Genomic DNA, 19,315 nt, shown 5'->3' on the forward strand with positions numbered 1-19,315 from the left:
GGACACATTGAGGCCCACGCAAGGGAGAGGTTGGTGGAAGGGAGAGAGTGGCTGGACTGGTGCAGTAGCTCAAGGGAAAGGTGAGGAGCTGAACAGAGAGGGGCAATGGAGTGAAGAGTAGGAAGTCAGATTTGAGAAACGAGTCTGAGAGGACTCAGCAAGCATGTGCTGGGAATTATCTTCCAGTAAAATCTCTCTATGACTCATTCGATGTGGAGGCTGAGGGAGGGAATGAATCAGGATGACACTGAGGTTTCTGGTCAGAGAGACTGCACACGTGGTGACGGCATTATTCCAAATGGAAGAGGGGACAGGAGGAAGATCACCTGGTTCAGGGAGGAACACAATGTACTTGGTTTGGGATGCATCACACTGGAAACGCCCATAGAACTTCAGGAGCAGATGACAGGGAGAGGTCACAACTGGAGATCTGAATGTTGGTCAAAGCCACATAAGTGCATTAAATCACCCAAGGACGAAAAGAGAAAGGATTTCCTTGCTCAAGAAATTTCTCCACATAGAAAGGAGACAGAGTAGCATCTTGACATAGGACAGTACGGGCATGTAGATGATTTTAGGTTTAAGGAGACATGGACATGTTTCTCAGCTCCAAGGAAGGAGCTAAAGGAGAGGAAACAATAGAATATTCAGAGAAGCGGGCTCTCACTGTTAGCATAGGAGGGAGTGACTGTGGCAAATGAAACAGAAGGGATTCACGTGCCGTGCCCAGGTAGCAGAAAGCTTAGCCTCAGAGAGGAGGGGACTTGCTATTTTCTCAGACACATGGATTAACGAGTTACAGCATGGGAAAACCAGGTTTGAAAGTAGGGACACTGGCCAGGCGAGGTGGCTCACACCTGTAATCCCAGTGCTTTGGGAGACGAAGGCAGACGGATCACCTGATGCCAAGAGTTGGAGGCCAGCCCGGCCAACATGGTGAAATCCCGTCTTTACTAAAAATACAAAAATTGTTGGGCATGGTGGCGTATGCCTGTAATCCCAGCTACTCAGGAGGCTGAGACAGGAGAACCGCTTGAACCCAGGAGGCAGAGGTTGCAGTGAGCCAAGATCACACCACTGTGAGCCAGCCTGGGCAACAGAGGGAGGCTCCATCTCAGAAAAAAAAAAGAAAAAGACCAAGAAAGTAGGGACATGGAGTGGTTCTACCAGTGGTTTCTATGGCCTCTGTACATAGGGAGGTGATGTAACCTGTTAAGAGTGAAGCCAAGAGTGGAGTGAGGGCATTGGAGAGCTTTTGGAACAGCAGCCCCGGAATAGGTAAAAGAGAAGCCAGCTGAAAAGTGGAGATCGGGGAATTATCAGCCCAGGGGAGAGAACAGCATTTCTTGAGTACCTGCTCTGTGTAGGCAGTATTGTGGCTGATCTGCAAGACGATGGTGACAGTGATGACAATGATGATGGTGGCCTTGCCTATTTGCCATCTCACTGCCTCTTCCTCCTTTGCCACTGCAAACAAGAAGGATGGTTGCAGCTGTGACTTGCACTGTGTAGGAGGATAGAGCTGATTCTTTCCCACTTTCCCGCTGTCACATCACATCTCTGCTTCTCCCTCATCTGCCCAGCTGCCCTGCTCAGTTTCCATGAATCTGGGGGGATGCGTTATAAGGAGAAAAGACAGAAAGCACCCCACCACTTATCACAAGGAAGATGGGAACTCAGAACCTTTTTGTTTGTTCATTTGTTGTTGTTGAGACGGAGTTTCACTCCTGTCACCCAGGCTGGAGTACAATGGCACAATCTCGGCTCCCTGCAACCTCTGCTTCCCGGGTTCAGGTGATTCTCCTGTCTCAGCCTCCCAACTAGCTGGGATTACAGGGGTCTGCCACCACACCTGGCCAGTTTTTGTATTTTTAGTAGAGACAGGGTTTCCCCATGCTGGCCAGGTTGGTCTCAAGCTCCTGACTTCAGGTGATCTGCCCGCCTCGGCCTCCCAAAGTGTTGGGATTACAGGCGTGAGCCACTGTGCCCAGCTCCCGTTTGTTTTAAACAGTCAATAATAGTGATTCTTTATCAATCTCAGACCCTGGGCCAGGTATTGTTCTACACATTCTGTGTATTAACTCACTTATTTCTTTTTTTCTTCTTTCTTTTTTCTTTTTTTTCGGAGACAAGGTCTCATTCTGTCACCCAGGCTGGAGTATGGTGGCACGATCTCAGTTTACTGCAACCTCCACCTCCCAGACTCAAGCATCCTCTCACCTCAGCCTCCTAAGTAGCTGGGATTACAGGTGCACGCCACTACAACGGCTTAATTTTTTGTACCGTTAGTAGAGATGGGGTTTCACTATGTTGCCCAGGCTGGTCTTGAATTCTTGAGCTCAAGTCGTCCAACCACCTCAGCCTCCCAAAGTGCAGGGATTACAGGCGTGAGCCACAGTGCCTAGCCTAATCCACTTATTTTTTATACCAGCTCCATGAGATGAGGCAGCATAGCTCTCATGAAATAGATTCTGCTGTCATTGTGCCTATTTTACAGATGAAAAAACGAAGGCACAGACTTTTGCCTAAGGCTACACAGCACAGGCTACAAGTAGCAGAGCTGAAATCTAGACTGATTGGCTTCAGCCTCTGCTTTTGATCAACACACCATACTGCACTCCTGTAAGAAAGCTGAATGTGGGGAAACCCTCAGCCGTGCTTTTAGAAAAGACTTTAGACATAATCTATTCCAGCCTCCTATATCAAGCAGAATTCCTTCGGTAGCTTGGACAGCTCAGGACTTGACAGGCAGCCTGTTTCACTGCTGCCCAGCCCTAACTGGAACAAAACCTGCCAAAAACCTGTTCCTCGTCCTCCCTCCTTTGGGAAGCCCAGACAAAATGTAGCTATCAAGGTGGTGAGCCTCACCACTCTCCTGGAATATGCAAGTCATTATCCACCCTTGCACAAGCAAAAGAAGGGCCAGTTCCTTCTCTTGCTTGGAGCTAAATGGGGATTTAAAAAAGAGAGGGAGAGAAAACAAGATGACCCCAGACTGAGACACTTTACATGTGGCCTCAGTGGGGTACTGGGAAAGGGTGACTCTGTGGCTCTTAGGTGTGCTACACATCCCTGAAGCCACAGAGCATCTGCCTGCCTTAAACCACCCAGAAGGAGCACACTGCTAGGCTCCACCCTTGGGCATTCTAATGTCCAATCAGAAAATGTGTCATTAGGCTGGGCACAGTGGCTCACGCCTGTAATCCCAGGCCGAGGCGGGAGGATTGCTTGAGGCTAGGAGTTCGAGACCAGCCTCCGCAATATAGGGAGACCCCTCTCTACAAAAAAACTTAAAAATTAGCCAGTTGTGATGGTGCATGCCTATAGTCCCAACTACTTGGGAGGCTGAGGTGGGAGGATGGCTTGAGCCCGGGAGTTCAAGGTTGCACTGAGCCATGATCGCATCGCTGGACTCCAGCCTGGACAACAGAATGAGATCCTGTCTCTAAATAAATAAATAAATAAATAAATAAAGGAAAAGAGAAAGTGTGCCATTCAACATTTGTTTAGGCTATTCAACCGACACGAAAATGGACTTGACACTCTAAAGCCAATCTCTCGAGGCAATAATTCATAATTTGCTTCTGAAAGTACAGAATGAGTCTGGAAATGGCTTCCTCACCACCTATTAATTAAGCGTAGATCTCTAATCTCTGGTTTTCCTTTGGGCCCGTAGATTGACTCACCGTGCCCTTCCAAGCTCCGCCTTTTGTCAAGTACTTCTAGGCCCCTGTGGGAGCTCAGTGGGTCTGTCCCCATTTCGCTCTATCACCATATGGGCTGCACTCACCTGAGGAGCGAGAGGGCATGTGGCCAGTCGGATGGGGGCAGAGTGTCTCAGGAGTGTGGCCCAGGCTGCAGGCTAAGCAGTCGGCCTCGCTGGCCTGGGGACAGCAGCCAAGATGACTGTCCAGAAACAACAGCAACCCTTTCAAGAACCTGTGAATCGCGGTTGTAGCTGTCGGCACTTGCTCCTTCACACTCCCGGGAGTGTGTGTATGGGAAAGGGAACAGGCGAGCAGGGACAGGACTGAAAACTCAGGAAACTATAAATAAAAAAGAAAACTTGAGCCAAATCTTTTCACACTAAAGGAAATAAACATATGGAATAAGTTATTGGAACAAGCAGCTGAAGCAAAGGGCATAAATGAGTTCAACAGATATCTGCTTTGTTTGCTAGAAGAGGAAAGGACCAAAGAGAAAGTGGATAAGAAAGAGGTAAACAGGAGTGTTCCTCCCTCTTAATTTATTTATTCACTAATTTGACAAAAATTTTGGTGAACACCTACTAGGTACCAGACACTGTGTTAGGTTCCAACGACTAAAAAAACAAATAAAACGTGGTCCCTGCTCTTAAATTGCTCACAGACTAGCGTTTTAATTGCCTTAAAGTTTTTTTAGTTTTAGGGTTCCATTAAAATTTTATCACAATAAGTATTTTAAGCATCTCAAGACATGTAGGGCTTTGGTAATAAAAGTGATTAATTGCCATCTCTTTCATGCTTTGATGCATCTTTTTCAAACCAAGGCCACTTCCACCCTAGGTTGGAAAAGATAAAAAGAGCTAATAGTAGTGGGGGATTCTTTTGTTGGTCACATGCAATGGGACTTGGGTTTTCTTAGTATGGTGGAAACAGCCCAGACATTGCAGCCAGGAAGAATTCAGGTGTGGTCATTTATGGGCTGTTACACCCTGGCCAGAGTATAATTTTTTTAAATTGACTGTTGGGAGACAATTCTCCATGGGTCTCTTAAGTTTTTATATATCTTACAAGCAAAGTACTTTGTTCCAAGCTGCCCTTACAAGGATGTTTACATAACAAATAGCCATAGATGGTAGAGATAGTGTCTCACTCTGGAGAAAAGGGGAATCAAGCTTACTAAACATTAGAAAAGATTCAAGTTCCTTAAGTTTAGTATAATGTGACACACTGAATGTATAGGCATCTACTTAGGTCTACCCACATCACCCTTATGGGACTTGCAGAGGAAAGGGGAACTGGCACAAATACACTGATGCTCATGCTGCTTGCTGTACCATTCATCATAAAGTCCTTTGTCTCTGACCCAGGAGTTTCATGTCTTCTGCCAGCATCCATTAAACGATGACAGGCTAACTTGTTAACTTACAGGTAGGGTAAAACCTTCAACCCTTCATAATTCTTTACGTTCACCCTCATATGAACATATAATGAGCACATGTAAAATATTTGTTTAACTAATTAATGAGGGAACAAATAAGATGGCAAAGGTGATTCTAATAGCATCTGAAAATGGGTCGGCTGGGCGCGGTGGCTCACGCTTGTAATCCCAGCACTTTGGGAGGCCAAGACAGGCAGGTCACGAGGTCAGGAGTTTGAGATCAGCCTGGCCAACACAGTGAAACCCCATCTGTACTAAAAATACTAAAATTAGCTGGGCCTGGTGGCTGGAGCCTGTAATCCCAGCTACTCTGGAGGCTGAGGCAGGGGAATCACTTGAACCCGGGAGGCAGAGGTTGCAGTGAGCCGAGATCACACCATTGCACTCCAGCCTGGGCGATACAGCTAGACTCTGTCTCCAAAAACAGAAAGAAAAGAAAAGAAAAGAAAATGGGCATTTACTGGCTGGGCACAGTGGCTCACACCTGTAATCCTAGCACTTTGGGAGGCCAAGGTGGAAGAATCACTTTTGAGCCCAGGAGTTTGAGACCAGCCTAGGCAACACAGGAAGGCAACTCTCTACAAATTTTTTTTCCGTTAGTTGAGCCTGGTGGCATGAGCACTGTGGCATGTTCCTGTGGTCCCAGTTACTTAACAGAGGCTGAGGCAGGAGGATCACTTGAGCCTGGAGATTGAGGTTACAGTGAGCTGTGATCATGCCATTGCTTTCCAGCCTGGGAGATAGAGCAAGACTCCGGGAAAAAAAGAAAAAAAAAGGAAGGGAGGGAGGGAGTGAGGGGAAAATGGGTATTTATTTATCCTATCAGAAAAAAAAAGTTGAAAGGAGCTTGTTAGATATAAAACTGGGTAATGTCTTACTGGTCAATAAAATTATGACCTTTGGGATTATCTTTTGTAATAGAAAGAAATAATTTGCATCTCTATGGGAGAAATACAATTTATAATTTAATAATCTACAAAGTTTAAACTTGGACTCTGTAGTTTCACAGAGTATATAGGCTCTAATCATAAGAAATAATTAATCAAAGGTACCCTCCCTAGAGATTTAAATAATCCTTGGAAATAAGATGGCCTGTTAGGTAGCGCTTCTGATGATACTAAAAAGATATGCTGGCAGTCATTCTTTTTTTGCTTAATTCCAAGTTTCAGATTATTATTTTCTTATCTCCTTGTACAAGTTACTTAAGTTCTCTGGAGCTCAGATTTTTCATCTGTAAAATAGAGACAATAATATCCTTTAAGGGTAGTTATATGGAGGAGAAATAGTACATGCAAAGTGTCTGGCAGAGAATAGGTGTTAAATTAAAAGTAGCTATTAGGAGCAAATATCATACACAATTAGACTTCCCTAAATCTTTCTTCTCCAGCCTTACCTGTGCTCTAAGGCTAAAAAGAATGTGTGTGTGTGTGTCTGTGTGTGTGCGCGCGTGTGTATGTGATAACTCTGAAAAGCTGATTGGGGATAGTGGGGTGTTGAGGTGTGGCTCAATTCATTTATATAAAGACAGAGCCTAGCTTGAAAAGGCAAGCTACGCCCACTCATGGCTTAGAGCACTCTTTAAAATAACTTAATTTAATTTAATTTTTGTGGAGAGAGAATCTTCCTGCGTTGCCCAGGCTTGAGTGTGTTGACTATTCACAGATATAATATAGCTGACTGCAGCCTCAAACTCCTGGGCTTAAGTGATCCTCCCGCCTCAGCCTCCCTAGTAGCTGGGACTACAGGCACACCATGTAACCTTCTAAAGTGCTTACCAAACACACTAGAGGATTGAAGCAAGAAGGTAACAAGCATGATTCCAAGCATTCTGTGGGGGTAACTTGTACTTTTTGCAATTTGGAGAGAGTTCCTGCAGGAGGGAAAATAGCAACTTTTGCTGTCCCCAGAAGTTCCATCCCACAACTTGATTAACAGGAGCTTGTCCAAACTGAGCCAGAAAAGTAAACCTGACCTAGCCCCATCTGAACACTAGAAAAGCAGCATTCTGCCTGTTGTTCCTTTAGTGCCCTGCCACAAGAGGAGACAGTGGGCACAGGTGAGGTCTGAACACAATAGTCTATACCATCCCACTCCCCCACGGCACACTGGTTTACCTTTCCCACCTCCCCTGCCCAGCAGCCTGCCGAGATCTGGCTCTTCACCCATGTGATAGCACAACAAGATCTTATAACTCCGTCACCTCTCAGCAGAAAGTCCCCACCCACACGGAAGAGCGCACCCCTGTTAGTAACCTAGTATTTTTCCTTGCCTGATGAGGAATGTTTGTTTTTCCATTACGGTAACATGCATAGTTCCCATGGGTGCTAATGGGACTTCCCCACAGATGCATAAAAGAGAATAGCACCTTGAATTTGGACAGAACCTTCTGCTGAATTCAGACATGATCTCATTAATTGCCTTCACATCCCTATGAAGTGACAAGGGGCCAAGTATCATGGTGTCTGGTATCCACATGAAGATAATGAGAAATATGTCATCATGTGTGACACAAAGTCAGGTATTTAACAAAAGTAACTGAGTTGAAATCCCCCTGCCCTCCAAGAACTTAGAGCTGTTCTGTCCCACAGGATAGGCACTGGCCACATGTGGCTGTTGCGCGTTTGAAATGTGGCTAGTCCAAGTGAGATATGCTTTAAGTGTAAAATACACATCAGGGCTGGGCGCAGTGGATCACACCTGTAATCCCAGCACTTTGGGAGGCCAAGGCGGCAGATCACCTGACGTCAGGAGTTTGAGACCAGCCTGGCCAACATGACGAAACCTCATCTCTACTAAAAATACAAAAATTAGCTGGGCGTGGTGGTGTGTGCCTGTAATCCCAGCTACGCAGGAGGCTGAGGCAAGAGAATCGGTTGAACACAGGAGGGGGAGGTTGCAGTGAGCTGAGATTGCGCCCCTGCACTCTAGCCAGGGCAACAGACTGAGACTCTGTCTCGAAAAAAAAATTAAAAAAAAAACACACATCAGATGAAAGACTTAGTGCAACAAAGTGACCTATCTGATGAATAATTCTTATATTGATTACATATTAAAATGTAATACTATTTTTGGCTTTTTAATTTTTTTTCTTTTTTAAAATCATCCCTTTGGTAATAATATTTTTGACATATTGGTTTAAATAAAATAGATTATTAAAATTAACTTTATTTTTTTCTTTATACTTTTCTCTGTAGCTACCAAAAAATAGCTCATTGATAGCTTGCATTGTGGTTCTATTGGGCAGAGCTGACTATGAGGCCAGCAAACTCCTTTTTGACCTTTATACATAGTCCCTTCATTACACCGAAAATAAAATGTAACCAATGGCCCTGAGTCCTGGTCCTGTCTCTACTAATAACCAACTAGCAAGCAGTGACCTTGGTTAAAATACTCTCCTCGTTTCTATGAGTTTTGATTTTCTTCTTGGTAAAATTAAAGTTCTAGACAATCAGTTGCAAGGATCCCACCAAGTTCTGATAACTGGTAACTGGAAAATTACTTTGCCTTCTCACTTCTAGACCCTGGCCAAATTCCAAACAAGTTCTCAAATAGTCACTTCTAGAAGAAGATGAAGAGGTCTATCAGGGGTCTGTATCTCTTATATTCTGAGGAAGCTCCAGATGAAAGGACCACTGAACATTTTTAGGGGAATGTGAGACTAACTTTCAGGATGCAAATACAACTAAGAAATGCAAGAAAGTTTGGTTATATGACATTCTATGATCGTTCAATGATCAGGCTTCCCGATCACTCAGGACAGATTGGGTTATGCTGCACAATGGACAATCCCAAAATCTCCATGGATGGTTCAGAAAAGGATTTATTCTTTGAGCATACCATAGGTCCATTTCTGGTCATCTGGTGGAGTCTTCTCGCTGTAACCACTTAGGAACACAGGCCAACGGAAAAGTGACCATCCTAAACGTTGCCAGTGGCTATTCCAGAGGAAAAGTGAATCCCAGAGGGTATCACAGAGGTAATTATGCTGTCCAGCTCAGAAGTGACTCAGGTCACCTCCATTCCGTCTCATTGGCCAGAACTGGCCACATGGCCCTCTCTAACTGCAAGGGAGCTGAGAAGTGCAATCCTACTGTGTGTTCAAATAGTAGGAGAGCTGAAGTGTTTGATGCATAGGCCTAAAATCACCAGCTGGCCCAAGACTGATCTTAAGCTTGTCCAGTCTGACCCAGGAGGATGTGTGGCCCTGGGCCCATGCAGACTGGAGTGGATCCCTTCAATCACAATCAGATTCTGAGCAGTACCAGGCCAGGCTCTAGGCCAGAAGGAGTTGGGGGCTGGAATATAAGTAAATACCTAGGCTGGGTGCGGTGGCTCATGCCTGTAATACCAGCACTTTGGGAGGCCAAGGCGGGAGGATCATCGCCCCAACCTTGGACCTCACCATTGCCCTCCTATTATGAACCCCTCTTCCCATACCCAACCCCCTAATTAACCTCAACTTGGGTCTCCTATTTATCCTGGCCACATCCAGCCTAACTGTCTACTCTATCCTATGATCAGGATGAGCATCAAACTCTAACTACGCCCTAATCGGGAGGCCAAGGCGGGAGGATCACCTGAGGTCAGGAGTTTGAGACCAGCCTGGCCAATATGATGAAACCCCATCTCTACAAAAATACAAAAATTAGCCAGGTGTGGTGGCGCATGCCTGTAGTCTCAGTTACTTAGGAGGCTGAGGCAAAATGATCACTTGAACCTAGGAGGCAGAGGTTGCAGTGAGTTGAGATCATGCCACTGCTCTCCAGCCTGGATGACACAGCAAGACTCTGTCTCCAAAAAAAAAAAAAAAAAGTAAATACCTGGTCTACCTGGTCACCTTATTCCAACTTTTTGTATCAACAAAAAAAAAAAAGGATTTTCCACTAATCATAATTTTACTTACTTACTAGGCATTTGTGCTTTTAAAAGTATTTGAGGGCCAGGGGCAGTGGCTCATGCCTGTAATCCCAATACTTTGGGGGCTGAGGCAGACAAATCACCTGAGGTCAGAAGTTCGAGACCAGCCTGGGCAACACGGTGAAACCCCGTCTCTACTAAAAAATACAAAAATTAGCCAGGTGTGGTGGCACACACCTATAAACCCAGCTACTTGGGAGGCTACGGCAGGAGAATCTCTTGAACCTGGGAGGCGGAGTTTGCAGTGAGCCAAGATTGCACCACTGTACTCCTGTCTGGGCCTGGGCGACAGAGCAAGACTCCATCTCAAAGTAAATAAATAAATAAATGTATTTGGGGAAGAGAGACTTGGCCTCCCATGTTTGCCAAGTTAGTCCCTGTTATATAAAACCATCCCCCAAAAACTGAAAACTGTGGTTTCACTAGTTCCCTTTCCAGGTAGCAACAGCCTCTGTGACCTATACTCAAGCAACCTTAAACAAATATCACCGCTGTCAAAAACAACCAGCCACCCCTTCCAGGGCCATGCTAATTAGCCAGCACATATGCAGGGGCATCACTGAACTGTTTCTCTAATTGTCCTCTCTGACGAAGGCTCCATTCCAACCAAATCACTCTACTCTGTATAAACGTACACCCGGGCCTGCCCCTCCATTTGCCCAATGGGCATAGATCTCTGTAATGACCAGGAATGGCACACCACTTGACATCATAGACTGGACACTGGGCTTTTTCACTCAGCGAACTTATGCCATACAGACTCTTCTGTACACTTCAAGCATATGCACGAACAAATGCAGAAAGATGACACACCAAAAATACTGAATGGCTCAACACAGTATATATTACATGGGCACCTCTGCAAAGCAGTCCATTTCAGCCAAGGGACAGCCGATGGTGAGTAGCCTTAATGTATTCTGAGTCCAATGCTGTTTGGGGCACCACTTCTCGCTTCCTGGGTTACACAATGTGTGGGTTCAAACAGAATCCTAGTGTGTCCCCTGAGCCGTGGGTCACTGCAGCAATCTATCTACAGCTGCTGCTCCCCAGCGACCAGTCCCGGTGTCCAGACTGTGCTTCCCAGAATCACTTCCTCAGCCCACTTGGGGGTGACCCACTTTGCTGGCGAAGTGGCAGCTGCAGAACAATCTTGTGGCTGTTCATATGGCGGATGGAAAATGCTGGGTCAAAGGCACTTCCAAAAACAAACATGACACTCTGCCCCCTAGAACAACTCAGGCTATCAGGATGCACAATTTTGTAGTATCTCCATACCTCTGATTAATGAAAATAAGGCCAAAAAAAAAAGTTTAACCAAAAATAGAATGGGAGCTAACATTTCTGAAGCCTTAACCCAGGCTAAGGAATTTGCTAAGTACTTTAAATGCATTAGCTCATTTGATCCCCTCAGCAACCCTGTAAGGGAATTACTATTATCTAATTTTACATGTGAAGAGATTGATATTTTGGCAAATGAAGTAATTTGTCTAAAGTCATGCAGCTAGGAAGTATGGACATCAGAATTGAGATCCAGGATCCAAACACAATCCCCAACCCTGATGTAACAGAGGGGTCTCCAGAGAAACTGAGCCAATAGAAAATAGATATAGATAGATGTATTTTAAGAAATTGTCTCATGCTATTGTAGAGGCTGACAATCTGAAATTTGTAGGGCAATTCACCAAGCTAGAAATTCAGGCAGAAGTTGATGCTACAGTCCTATAGCTTCTTTCTTTCCTTCTCTCTTTCCTTCCTTTCTTCCTTCTTTCCTTCCTTTCTTCCTTCTTTCCTTCCTTCCTTCCTAGTGTCTTGCTGTGTCTCCCAAGCTGGAGTACAGTGGTGTGATCACAGCTCACAGTAGCCTTGAATTCCTGGGCTCAAGCAATCTTCCTGCCTCGGCCTCCTGGGTAGCTGGGATTACAACTGCATGCCACCACACCAGGGTGATTTTTTTCATTTTTAATTTGTGTAGACAGGGTCTCACTATGTTGGCCAGGCTCAGAAGTTCTTCTTTCCCAGGAACCCTCAGTTTCTGCTCTTAAGGCCTTCAAATGAGTGGGTGAGGCCAACCCAGAGTATGGAGTATAATCTGCTTTACGTAAAAAGTCAACAGATGCAGATGTTAAATACACCTTTAAAATATCTTCACAACAACATCTAAACTAGTGTTTAATTACATAGCTAGGTACTATGGTCTCACCAAGTTGACACATAAAACTAACCATTACACCTGGTCACTGGATTACAAAGCTGCATTTTTGGCTGGGCACAGTGGCTCATGCCTGTAATCCCAGCACTTTGGGAGGCAGAGGCGGCTGGAACATGAGGTCAAGAGATCGAGACCATCCTGACCAACATGGTGAAACCCTATCTCTACTAAAAATACAAAAATTAGCTGGGCATGGTGGTGTGCACCTGTAGTCCCAGCTACTTGGGAAGCTGAGGCAGGAGAATCGCTTGAACCCGAGAGGCAGAGGTTGCAGTGAGCCAAGATCGCACCACTGTACTCCAGCCTGGCGACAGAGCAAGACTCCGTCTAAAAAAAAAAAAAAAGAAGCAGCTGCATTCTTAACCCCTGTCCTATGCTGCCTAGCAATGGTACTGGTCTTCAAGCTTGTGAGATTTAGTTTCGTTTCTGCATCTGGAACAAATGCAAAGGACTGGTTGCTTCACACCTGTTGGATATTTTTATCAGTCTTCTGTCACTAGCAATGTATCTCTAAACTTTCTTTCTTTCTTTTTTTCTTTTTTTTGAGATGGATTTTCGCTCTTGTTGCCCAGGCTGGAGTGCAATGGCGCAGTCTCGGCTCACCACAACCTCTGTCTCCCAGGTTCGAGTAATTCTCCTGCCTCAGCCTCCTGAGTAGGTGGGATTACAGGCATGTACCACTATGCCTGGCTAATTTTGTATTTTTCGTACAGAGAGGGTTTCTCCATGTTGGCCAGGGGGGTCTCGAACTCCCAACTTCTGGTGATCCGCCCGCCTCAGCCTCCTAAAGTGCTGGGATTAGACGTGTGAGCCACTGCGCCCGGCCCATATCTCTAAACTTTCAAGACTCAATTCAGGTGTCATCTCCTTTGCCAGCCCCAGAAATAAGATGGGCTCAAAAAGAGAATCCAGAAATTCAGTTAAGGAAGGATGTTCTTCCTTAAGCCATGGCAGTACTTTACTAATACTCCTAGTGAAGCATTGCAATTACCCGCCTTTCAAATAAGGATTGTGCCTCAAGGGAAACGACTCTAATGATTTTTGTCTTTCCATGATCCAGAAAAATGCTTAAGTTGCAGGTGATCAATAAATGTATGTTGGCCGGGTGCGGTGGCTCATGCCTGTAATCCAAACACTTTGGGAGGTGGAGGTGTGAAGATCGCTTGAGCCCAGGAGTTCAAGACCAGTCTAGATAGCATAGGGAAATCCTGTCTCTACAAAATAAAAATAAATAAAAACATTAGCTTGAGAGTGTGAGGCGGGAGGATCGCTTGAACCCAGCAACTCCACGCTGCAGTGAGCTACGACCACATCACTGCACTCCAGCCTGGGCGACAGAGTGAGACTGTGTCTCAGTAAATAATAAATAAATAAATAAATAAATGAATGCTGAGTCGTGGAAAGGATGAACAAAAGTTTTTGTTGTTATTGTTTTGAGACAGTCTTGCATTGTCACTCAGGCTGGAGTGCACAGGCACTATCATGGCTCACTGCAGCCTCAACCTCCAGGCTCAAGCAATCCTTCTTCCTCAGCCTCCTCAGTAGCTGGGACTACAGGTACACACCACCACACACAGCCAGTGTTTTCATTTTTTTGTAGAGACAGAGTCTTGCTTATGTTGCCTAGGCTAAAATGTTTACAGATAGCAAGATTTCTGGCACAAAGTAAATTACAGAATTTTCAATTCGGGGATTTTTTGTCTTTGTTTCCTCTCTCCAGTCCAGTTGGATTCCTCAGTTGGTTTCAGGAGGTCTCTATGAAACCTCAAGACTTCTGTGCACAATTTTGTGAACAAATGCATCTGTGAGTTGTTATTTAGAGAAGGTTCCGAGCTTTCAAATGTTATATTTCCTGGGACAGTCCCAGCTTGCTCCTATTATAGGTCAGCTAATTTTTTAAAAAATTGTTTTTAGTATCTCTTTTCAGTCTCAAAAGGATTCTAGTTTGTACAAGATTAAAACCCATTGTATAAAACTTTATCCACATGTCTACCTTCACAGCCAGGTGGATTCAAGACGTTTGAACCAAGAAGAAATGCTTTCTTGGCCTATTCCTGCGTTCTCTTGTGCAGCCAGCAGCAGCCTCTGCTTTATACAAAAGTCAGTGTAAATTAGGTCAAAGTTTCAGCTGAGTAGTAGGGGCCTCACCCTAAGGTGGGGTCACCCAAAGCTCCAGACCCCAGACTCTGGCTGCATCCTTGAGACATAAGAGTCATTGATCATAAGTTAAACCACATCAGCAAAAAAAACCAACAACATTCCTGGGAACAACTGAAAATGCACGTCCTGCTGATCAACAGAAACCAACACAGTAACACACTCTTTTAAGGCGACCTCAGGCTTTTCTTGTTAGAAACTAATTCTCGTGGCACTCACCTTTCCAGATGATGATAATACAATTTGCTGATTAGGAGAGCAAGGGTCAGTGTGGACCATAGTGTTTGCCTCTCCTGTAAGAGGAGAGCTATTGGCCGTTAAAACACGCTTGGAAATTGTTCAGCAATCAATCCTTTGATAAAAATTGACATATTGGCCAGGCGCGGTGGCTCACGCTTGTAATCCCAGCACTTTGGGAGGCCGAGGCAGGCGGATCATGAGGTCAGTAGATCGAGACCACGGTGAAACCCCGTCTCTACTAAAAATACAAAAAATTAGCCGGGCGTGTTGGCGGGCGCCTGTGGTCCCAGCTACTCGGAGAGGCTGAGGCAGGAGAATGGCGTGAACCCGGGAGGCGGAGCTTGCAGTGAGCCGAGATTGCACCACTGCACTCCAGCCTGGGCGACAGAGCGAGACTCCGCCTCAAAAAAAAAAAAAAAATTGATATATTGGAGAATTCCTATGATAAGACACCATGATCATGCTTTCTGAATCAAAAACTGGGACTTGGCTATGCACAATGACTCACGTCTTAATCCCAGCACTTTGGGAGGCCAAGGAGGGAGGATCCCTTGAAGCCAGGAGTTTGACCAGCCTGGCTAACATAGTGAAACCCCGTCTCTACTAAAAATACAAAAAAAATTAGCCAAGTGTGGTGGCACGTGCCTGTAATCTCAGCTACTCAGGAGGCTGAGGCACAAGAATTGCTTAAACCCAGGAGGCGGAGGTTGCAGTGAGCTGAGTTGGCACCATTGCACTCCAGCCTGGGTGACAGAGCAAGACCGTCTCAAAACAAAACAAAAAAACTGGGAGATGAGTTTTGTTCTGTTTTGTTTTAAAAGAGTCTAAAAAAAACATTCAAGGGAGGAAGTTGGGACTGTCTCAGATCATCAAGAAAATAGAATTTCCAAGGGTGACATATAGAAAAAATCAAGCATATATTAGTTCTTTAACTCACTCATCCTATGGGAAAGGCCCTAAAAGGAAAACCTAACAAGCAAAAATTAAATTCAAATATAGTTTCTACCAGTAGAAACTGCAAACCAGCTAGAAAAGATGGGACACACAGATGATAAAACAGATAGCCATGGTGAGGGGTACCATGATCATTAGTTCTAGAATCAAACTAGGGAAATATCAGCAGATGCTGGAATATTCATGTACGAGATTATGGATTGGGAGGAATCTTTTAAAACGAGCACAGTTTGCGGCCGGGCGCGGTGGCTCATGCCTGTAATCCCAGCACTTTGGGAGGCCAACGCCAGCGGATTGCCTGAGCCCAGGAGTTTGCGATCAGCCTGGGCAAGACGGTGAAACCCTGTCTCTACTAAAATACAAAAAATTAGCTGGGCATGGCGGCATGCCCCTGTAATCTCAGCTACTAGGGAGCCTGAGGCAGGAGAATCACTTGAACCTAGGAGGCGGAGGTTGCAGCGAGCCGAGATCGAGCCACTGCACTCCAGCCTAGGTGACAGATCAAGACTCCATCTAAAACAAAACGAAACAAAACAAAACAAAAACCAGCATAGTTTGCACAAGCAAAGAGAAAAGGAAAAGGCACAGCAAACAGATGTGCTGTGGCGGTTTGCAATGCTTCCACCACACAGAAGCCCCCAGTTAAAACAGCAACTAAATGTGCTATAATTTCACCCCATCACTGAGGGGCAGATGAGGAGGGGAGACTTTTCCTTATTGTCAGCACAAGTTGTAACAACCCCATCACCCTCTGCCAGAGGTGGAGAAATTGGGCTCATCATCGTCTATCTATGTTTCCCAAGGCTCTGAGTAGTTCATCTGTCATGATCCCAAACTCCTCCAACAGGTCTTGGCAATGTGATTCATGTCATTTCTGATTCATCCAGGGATGATGTCTATCTTTTCCATTCCTCCCATGGTACTCAGTCCTAAAACAATACACTTGGGAAGTTTTCTTCGTGTTTCCAAAACCCCTGTTGCTTGCCGCAGAGAAAGCCAATGGTGGAGACGATAGTATTGCCCAGGAAAAAAGCTTTAATTGGGTGTTGCAGCCAAGGATATGGGTGATCTGTCTCAAATCCATTTCCTTGACCAACTAAAACTACTAAAACTAGAGATTTGTGTAGGAGGGAAGAACTGTTACAATGTGTAAGAAAACAAGAACTAGGAAGGGGCAAGCTAGCAATCATAATAAATGAGGGGTCTGGCATCTCATTGTGGTGATCTGGTGAGTTTCAGCTCTTTGATACTTTTTTTGAGGAGCCTGAGGATCCTTTCCTGAGAAAGGAACTCAGATAGAACAAATTGTTTCAAGCTTCATGACCAGAAGTGTCCATTTCTATGTTTATATATATAAAAAAAAAAAATCTATGGGACTCTTGGGTGCCTACAAGAGTGTGACACATTCTACCAGGAAGGCTCAAGTGCAGAATAAAGCCTTCATTGATAGCTGTGATCTGTGATTTAAGGCAGGAGGCTACTTCAAGGACTATTCTTCAATGGTTCAGGCTTTTAGGTTACCTTCTGCATGCTAAAGGCTTCATATCTTTTACAACATGAAGGGACACAGCCAGAAAATATCTCATGTTTCAGTGGGACATTGAAAGTTCATATTCACAGTGAAAGAATCTGGTCCATTTAACTGGTTCACTGATCTCATTTTTCTAGTGATTTTTAGATCAAGGCTGTTGACCTTTAAGATAATGATTTATTGGTAGATCCTAAAACCCCCAAACCTGGTGTGTGTGTTTTTTTCCCACAGCAGAGACAACTGAACATTTATTTTTGTGCCTTTCTTCCTACATGCATTTCAAGTCTTTTCAAAACAAGGCCCCAGAAATCTCCAGATTCAATTATGTCCCTGGGCTTTGTCCATTGCTACAGGAGTCTTAGGGAGCCTGTACAAATGCTCGAGTTACTCATTCAGCAACAATTAAACCCTAGGATAGAAGATGCAACAAAGTAGGACTCCTTCCTGCATGGCATGTGCTGATTTCAGACGAGGCGGCAGCCGGTGTAGAAAACACTGGAATTTTTCCTTGGAACTGGACTGCAATGAGAGGTGCTTGCCATGAACGTAACCTACTGTCTTTTCTTTGAACTTTCCTTTCCATTTTTGAAGATAAAACAGGAAATAATCTTCTCTTAAGATACTTGATAATAATTCCCAAAAAAACAAAAACACGTGCTTCCCCTGCACTGTGCTTTCAGATATTCTGGCTCTAGTTCAGCTGGTGGATGAGCTGATTGATGCATTCACCCTGATAGCCAGGTAAGCCCATCTCCCTGAGGAAGCCCATTCTATTCTTGGCAGTATGACAGGCCATCGAGAGGTGGAAAGGGTACAAGGACCCTGAGATCTCCTGGAAATACTTCACGGGGAAAGCAATTTCATGAATGAGCTCTTCCAAGCAAATGACACCAAACTTCCCCAGGTACTCCTCAATCACTGTGTTGTCTGTCAGAGGGATGGCCTTATTCTTGACTGTGACTTGTCGACATTTCAAAATGAGTTCCCGGACAAACTTCACATTTGGAAATCCCTGGGTTACATAAGGTTCCACTATATGCAGCATTTTTTGTTTCTGGGGGGTGACTTTTACAGAGACACCACTAAAAATTTTCTTCAGGTGAAGTCTTGCGATGGTTCTCTGCACAGGTAACTCACACCATTAATCCTTTCAATGAGTACAAGGAAGGCCAAGGAGCCTGTACTTTCAGCACTTTGGGAGGCCGAGGTGGGAGGATCACCTGAGGTCAGGAGTTTGAGACCAGCCTGGCCAACATGGTGAAACCCCATCTCTACTAAAAATACATAAATTAGCCAGGCGTGGTGGTGTGTGCCTGTAATCCCAGCTACTGGGAAGGCTGAGGCAGGAGAATCTTTTGAACCCAGGAGGAGGTTGCAGTGAGCCAAGATCGCGCCACTGCACTCCAGCCTGGGCAACAGAGTGAGACTGTCTCAAAAAAAAAGAAGGGAGGGAGGGAGGAAGGAAGGGAGGGAGGGAGGGAGGGAGGGAGAGAGAGAGGCCAAGGAATGTTTATCTGGCAATTCCAAGGCATGAGGTTTCACTTCTGGTTGTCTGAGATGCACCTTGTCACGTTTCTGCCACCAGGAATCATGTAGAAAAAATTCCAGTCACTTAAACCTGAGCCCTTTTTCTTTCCTCTGCTCCTCCTTTGTCAAAAGTGCCTGATTTGCCTGAATGGCTTTGAGGGCTTGATAAGCATTCCTCTTTTTCAGGAGATTTTCTGGAACCAAAGGAATTTTTTCTTTGCTCTTGCTCCACCATCTTTCTAGTGTATTTGGTGGTTTTTCAAAGTAGTTACTGCTGTCATACCCCAGAGACTGACATTCATGGTCAAAAGTATTCTTTATAAGAAAAACATCGAGATCTGTTTTGTGGCTTAAAAAAAAGAAAGTCATGGCCGGGTGCAGTGGCTCACGCCTGTAATCCCAGCACTTTGGAAGGCCAAGGCGGGTGGATAACCTGAGGTCAGGAGTTGGACACCAGCCTGACCAACATGGAGAAACCCTGTCTCTACTAAAAATACAAAATTACCTGGGCGTGGTGGTGCATGCCTGTAATCCCAGCTACTTGGGAGACTGAGGCAAGAGAATCGCTTGTACCCGGGAGGCAGAGGTTGCGGTGAGCTGAGATTGCGCCATTGCACTCCAGTCTGGACGAAACTCCG

At 45.1% G+C, this 19,315-nt stretch overlaps 1 pseudogene; it reads right to left on the reverse strand.

Annotated features, from left to right (window-relative positions):
• Positions 1-17,841: 17,841 nt before the first annotated feature.
• On the reverse strand, positions 17,842-18,915 carry LOC116460340 (large ribosomal subunit protein uL30-like 1; annotated as a pseudogene).
• Between the last annotated feature and the right edge of the window lie 400 nt (positions 18,916-19,315).

This window comes from Hylobates moloch, unplaced genomic scaffold (genome assembly GCF_009828535.3).
Source record: "Hylobates moloch isolate HMO894 unplaced genomic scaffold, HMol_V3 SCAFFOLD_20, whole genome shotgun sequence".
NCBI classification, from domain to species: domain Eukaryota; kingdom Metazoa; phylum Chordata; class Mammalia; order Primates; family Hylobatidae; genus Hylobates; species Hylobates moloch.